Source organism: Lactuca serriola, chromosome 3 (assembly GCF_051521515.1).
Source record: "Lactuca serriola cultivar US96UC23 chromosome 3, Lser_US96UC23_V15, whole genome shotgun sequence".
Classification (NCBI taxonomy): Eukaryota; Viridiplantae; Streptophyta; class Magnoliopsida; order Asterales; family Asteraceae; genus Lactuca; species Lactuca serriola.
In genome coordinates this window covers 205,685,814-205,692,990 of record NC_136410.1, presented here as the reverse complement: position 1 = coordinate 205,692,990, position 7,177 = coordinate 205,685,814, and positions in this window count along the sequence as shown.

Genomic DNA, 7,177 nt, shown 5'->3' with positions numbered 1-7,177 from the left:
AAGAACATTCCTACTTAAGATTATCTCACTCAAGTCACAATCTTGGAGTATAACTCTAAGAATTGATTTTAGAATGAAGTACGATACATCTTATTGACTTAACCACTACAACAATTCCCGATTCCTCTTCTTAGCCAAACTAGTGCACTAAGATTTCCTTAGAGGATCAATTGTGATATGGTTCTTAATCATTAAGACGATCATAAAACTGATACAAAAGTACTCTCCCTTCTTCTTAGATTGGAGAAACTTTTATCTTTCTACCTAAATAATTCTTCTTATTCGTTCTGTCATTCATTGAAACTTTTCAATGATTCAGAATTACACTTAATCTTGTAAGTATACCCACATTTAATAGACTTTTAGTAAATTATGACGAATAGTCTTATTGTTATTTGTGGTGGACTTGACTAGTGCACAACATTGTGTTTTAGTCCTTCACTTGACTCACATACTTGTGTGATCAAGGAATTAGTCTTAATTTCCTAAGTACCAAGATTTCCATACATCACACAATACAAGTTGTATGATTCCAAGTTTCTGTCCAATTGAAACTTGGGTGATGGGAATCTTTCCTTACTTAGAAAACTTTTACACTACCATAAATAACATAACTAAGAATCATATCCATTTATAGAAATACGCAAACATCAATTTTTCACAACGATTTCATAGCAAGGATATATATAAATAAGACAAATCAAAAAAATTATTTTATTCATAAAAGCAGCGGAAAACATGTCCTTACAATGCAAAATCAACTGAAAAACTATGTAATCAAATATTCCTAAAAAATCTATCATAACTTTCTAAGCTCAAACTCTGATCTTCGAATCCATGCGATCGTGATCCATTTCTTTGTGATCAGACTCATCTTGCTCTTCCATCAAGCTTCCTCTCTTTTCTCTGATCCTGTAAAACATTCAAATATAATCTTATCACATTATGTATTAAGAATCAATGAATAGGAACTTAATGGAGTTAGATAGTGGATTTTACCTGAAGTAGAGCCAAACGTCTTGACTCTCCCATCTCTTAGATCTCTCAGGTTGTAACATCCCAAATTCTGAGTCCAAAAATTTCAATTTTAATATAACGATTTAGAAAACATTTATCATAAAACATCACAATGTCATATCATTCCATAAAACCATAATCTCATGTCTGAAAATCATGTCATAAAAGTAGTAACAATGTCAGAGTACAGTCCCAATAAATCTCATTAGGCGGAATCCAATGTCTGTATGATGTGCAGCTACCGTGTCGACTCCTTCCCCTTCGCTGAAGAGGTACCTGAAACAAAAATGAAAATTGTAAGCATGAAGCTTAGTGAGTTCCCCCATCATACCACATACCATACAATCATATAGCTTACATACTGTCGGGCAATTCTGGGCTGCCCGACCTACCTAGTACGACCATTCTGGGGTACCGACCTACTCGTGTCAAGTCGTTCTAGGGTGCTGACCTACCCGTGTCAAGCCGTTCTAGGGTGCTGACCTACCCTTCGGTCCTAACAACCGAACCTCGGGAACTATTCCCCTCCTACTACCTCTATCATATATAACATATCATGCTAGCAGATAAACATATCATAACATATTGTCAGACATATCTAGGGTGCCTGACTTACCCTTCGGTCCTAACAACCAAACTCTACTGCTATCACACATAATATATCATGCCATAATATAACATTTCAGGTAGTAGCAATCTGAGATGAATATCACCAAGACAATCATCTAACATACAACTCCTACTAGTGAGTCGGCATTGTGGCCGTAGACCCACCGCTACTGGAAGGTAACTCACCTCGTGCGAATGAATGGTGTCAATCCGAGTGAGAAGTCTCTCTCTGCTGCTCCGGCGATTCTCCAGCTATAATTCCCATAAAGACACGTAGTCAGAAGTTGATAACTACTCTTAGGGTAAAATGATTATTTTACGCATGGTTAAATTCAATATCTTGGTCAAATTCAACTTCCAATTGACCTGACTCGCCGAGTTGGGCCGCCAACTCGCCGAGTCCCTGTTCTTTCATTTGACTTCCGACTCTACTCGCCGAGGTTAGCAAAGACTCGACGAGTACTCCTTCTATACTATCATCAAGTGAACCTTCATCCGACTCGCCAAGTTGTATGAACAACTCGTCAACTTCACCTTCATCCTATGAAAATGTCCAGGCTGCGACTCGCCGAGTTGTACAAATAACTCGTCAAGTCCACCTTCAAGGGGTTGGGAGATTCCCTTGGACTCGCCGAGTCTGTGCATACACTCGCTGAGTCCTATGATTCCCATGTCCATGGCTAGGTCTGATATGTTGAGTCACTCCCCTGGACCCCTCTAAGACCATTCTAACACTCAAGTAGGTTCCTTTAAACCTCAACAGACGGGGGACTCCAGCCCTGGACTCGCCGAGTTCAAAGAACAACTCGACGAGTCGGCTCTATCCAAGTCTTATATTTCGATTTCTGATGCACAATACTAATCCAGAAGACAGATCTGGGCTTCTACGATCGATCTAGCATGTAAAGTTATGAACTTTACGTGCATGCATGGAAGTATAAGCTTAATGGACCCAAAAATGAGGTCTAAAGGTGCATATGGCTCTCTAAGGCTACAAAGTTGTCCAATTTAAGCCATGTAATCCCATAAGGACCATGGATCTAGAGTCGTAACCCTCAACCATTCTTGCACTCATGATTGGTCACCAAAGATGGCCCCTAAAAGCCCTAATTCACCCCAAAAGGGGATCTAGAACATGAATGAACAAGGTATAAGCTTTATACATCTAAGGAACTGTAGATGCTGCACAAACTCGAAATGTTTGGGATTCCTCTTGGCTCCTCAAGCTTTTCCTTCCTTCTTGTGGTCACAATCTACCAAAATCACTAAAAAGGGCCTTAGATCTCACAAAATGATTAGGGTTTCAGTATGAGGTGTTCTGGGAGCATAAGGGGCGATGGAGGCTGCATTAAGACATTTAAATAAGGTGCAATCCCTTGGATTTAGGGTTTTGTCCAAACAGCGCCTACTCGTCGAGTCGGTTTGCTGACTCGTCGAGTAGGTCACTAAAATCCCGTGTCCAAAGTTGATTCTACTCGACGAGTTGGACCTTCAACTCGCCGAGTCCCAGGCCAAAATGTTATAATTACTCGAATGAAAATATGTACCAGTAACCGGGTGCTACAAATCTCTTCCACTTATTTGAGACTTCGTCCTCGAAGTCTGCTACTCGATCCTGAAAAAGCTTTGGGTAATGCTCCATCATCTCGTCCTCCGGCTCCCACGTCCATTCCGATCCCTTTCGGTGCTGCCATTGCACCTTCACCAGCTCGACCATCTTGTTCCTTAGATCCTTCGACTTCCGGTCGAGGATCACCACAGGCCGCTCAATGTAGTTCAGATTGTCATTCACCTGAATATCCTCCAGAGGTACCACTGCTGAGTCGTCCACCAAGCACTTCCACAGCTGTGAGACGTGGAAAGTGCTATGGATCTGACTGAGCTCCTCTAGCAAATCTAGCCTATACGTCACCTTTCCTACCCGGGCTTTAACCCTGAAGGGTGCAATATAACTGGGGTGCAGCTTGCCCTGCTTCCTGAATTGGATGACGCCCTTCCGTGGCGACACCTTTAGGAGGACGACATCCCTGACCTGGAACTCCAGGTTCGAGTGGCGCTTGTCGCCATAACTTTTTTGCCGACTCTGAACAGTCTGAAGCGTGCTCTTGACCTGCTGAATCCGTTCTGTCGTCTTGATCACCACTTCAGTGCTCCCCATGACCCTCTGGCCCACCTCACCCCAACATATCGGGGTTCTGCACTTCCTCCCGTATAACATCTCAAAGGGGGGGGGGGATCGATACTCGCATGGTAGCTGTTGTTGTAGGAGAACTCAGCTAATGAGAGATATGTATCCAAACTACCACCGAAGTCCAACACGCCCGGCCGCAACATATCCTCTAGTGTCTGGATGGTCCGCTCGCTCTGTCCATCCGTTTGCGGGTGAAAAGCGGTGTTAAAGTGTAGACGAGTACCCAACTCGTCGTGGAATTTCTTCCAAAATCTAGAAGTAAACCGCACATCTCTGTCGGAAATCATAGAGACTAGCACTCCATGCCGAGCCACCATCTCTCGAATGTAGATGTCGGCCAACTTCTTAGCCGATATACTCTCCTGGATTGGTATGAAATGGTCACTCTTGGTTAATCGATCCACGATGACCCATATGGAATCTACTCCCCACGCGGTCCTAGGAAGTTTGGTGATGAATTCCATGGTAATATCTTCCTATTTCCACATAGGAATATCTAACGGCTGCATCTTTCCGTGCGGTCTCTGATGCTCAGCCTTGACCTTCCTGCAGGTCAAGCACCGCTCCACATACCATGCTACATCCCGCTTCATGCAGGGCCACCAATAGTCAAGACGAAGATCTCTATACATCTTCGTCGGCCCAGGATGAATGGAGAATCGGGACTTGTGCGCCTCCTCCATCAGAACCTGGCGTACACCCCCGAAGCATGGAACCCACACCCTGCAGTGTAGTGTCAATAATCCTTGGCTGTCATAGTCGAAGGAGGAAACCTGACCTAGTATACGTTCACGCTTTCGATGTTCCTCCTTCATAGCCTCCTGTTGGGCCTCTCGGATCTGCTCCAACAATGGAGTCACTACTTTCATCCACAAGCAAAAGCCTCTGATCGGCGCTACCTTACGACCAAGCGCATCGGCCACTACATTGGCCTTCCCCGGGTGGTAAAGAATCTCACAATCATAATCCTTCACCACATCTAACCACTGATGCTGCCTCATGTTCAGATTCGGCTGATCCATGAGGTATCTCAGACTCTTATGGTCCGTGTATATGGCACATTGAACCCCATAGAGATGGTGTCGCCAAATCTTGAGGGCGAAGACAACCGCCCCCAACTCCAAATCGTGTGTCAGGTAGTTCGCCTTATGGGGCTTCAACTGCCTTGAGGCGTAGGCGATGACATGCCCTCTCTGCATCAATATGGCGCCCAAACCCAAAATAGACGCATCGCAATATACAACAAAATCCTCTACGCCCTCTGACAGGGATAAGATTGGCATCTCACATAATCTCTGTCTCAGTGTCTCGAACGTTGCCTGCTGCTCAGGCCCCCAGCGAAAGACAACGACCTTCTTCGTTAGTCGAGTCAAGGGTACGACTATCTTGGAGAAATCATGGATGAATCTACGATAGTAGCTGGCTAATCCCAGGAAACTCTGAATCTCATATGGAGACTACGGAACCTCCCATTTCATCACGGCCTCCACTTTGGCCGGGTCGACCAGAATTCCGTTCTGTTTGACAAGGTGCCCAAGAAACTGCACCTCGTGCAACCAGAACTCACACTTGGAGAACTTGGCATACAAGCTCTCCCTCCTCAGAGTGTCCAAAACCTCTCGTAGATGCTCCTCATGTTGCTCCTGTGTCTTGGAGTAGAATAGGATATCATCAATAAAAACTATCACAGTTCGATCTAGCACCGATCTGCACACGCGGTTCATGAGGTCCATGAATGTGGTAGGAGCATTGGTGAGCCCGAAGGGCATCACCATGAACTCGTAGTGGCCATAGCGAGTCCGAAAAGTAGTCTTATGAATATCCTCATATCTGACCCTCATTAGATGATAGCCTGACCACAAGTCTATCTTGGAAAACCAAGATGCTCCCTGAAGCTGGTCGAACAAGTCATCTATCCTCGGAAGTGGGTAACGGCTCTTCACCGTTACCTTGTTCAACTCCCGATAGTCTATACACATCCGATGCGACCCATCCTTCTTCTTCACAAACAGAATCGGGGCTCCCAAGGGTGAACTGCTTGGTTTAATGAATCTTTTATCTAACAGCTCCTTCAGCTGCGTAGACAGCTCCTGCATCTCAGGAGGAGCCAACGATACTGTGCCTTGGATATCGGAGCCGCACCAGGGACTAGGTCAATCCTGAACTCTACCTGTCTCTCCAGAGGTATCCCAGGAAACTACTCAAGGAATACATCTGCAAACTCTTGTACCACGGGCACATTGCCAACCATCGCCTTACCCGCTTTCCGGGTATCCGTAACATAAGCGAAAAATCCTGCGCAACCCTGATGAAGGTAGCGCCTAGCTCGTGCTACTGAACATAGAGTTAGTCCTCGTTGTTGCCTCCCGCCTTGAACCACCAGATCTCCCCCACTTGGGGTCCTGATCCGCACCAACTGCTGCGCGCATTCGATCACTGCCCCATTGGAGTTTAGCCAATCCATACCAATAATAACCTTGTTCCCTCGCAAAGGTATGGGAACCAGATCTACCAGGTAACGCTCCTCGAACAGTCTCAAGACACAATCTTGGTAGACGTCTGATGCTCGTACTGACCGGTCATCCGCAATCTCGACCTCCACAGGGCAATCCAATACGCTATAAGACTCAGGAAACTTCTTCCTAAGCGCAAGAGAGATAAACAATCGGGTAGCACCCGAATCAAACAATACCTGCACTAGAATACTGTTCACATGGAACGGTCCTAAACAAAGCACATACACATCAATATCATACGCATCATATAAGTAAAAACCAGGGAGAAGGAATCATACCCGTCACCACATCGGGTGCGGTGCGTGCCTCCTTGGTAGTCAATTGGAAGTCCCAACTCCTCGCCACTGGAGCCTCCGTCTTGCCCTGCCGCCCATCAGTAATCCACATGGTCGCTGGAGTTGGCGCCTTCATTGGCGCTGCCGCTGTCAACTGGGGGCAATTGGCCTTTTTATGGCCCCTCTGGTTGTAGTGCAAACACAACAATTCGGATCTCTGAATAGTAGGTGTAGGGGCAGTACAATCCCTGCTGAAGTTCCCCGTCTTGCTGCAGTTGTTGCAACCCGACAATCCCAACCTACAAGCTCCCTCATGTAGCCTGTCGCATTTCCTGCAGTGGCCCTGCCCTGACTGGCCTTTCGGCCTAGTTTCTGATCCCTTGGGCTTCTTCCCCAAAGCACTAGTCATCTGTCCCTCATCATCCTTCCTCTTACGGATGTGCTCCAAATCAATCTCTCTCTCCCTTGACCTGGCAATCATGGACTCCAAGGTGGGACACACTGAAAAGCTGACATGCTCCCGAATATCGGCTCGCAGCATGTCATGATAGCGGGTCCTCCTCATATCC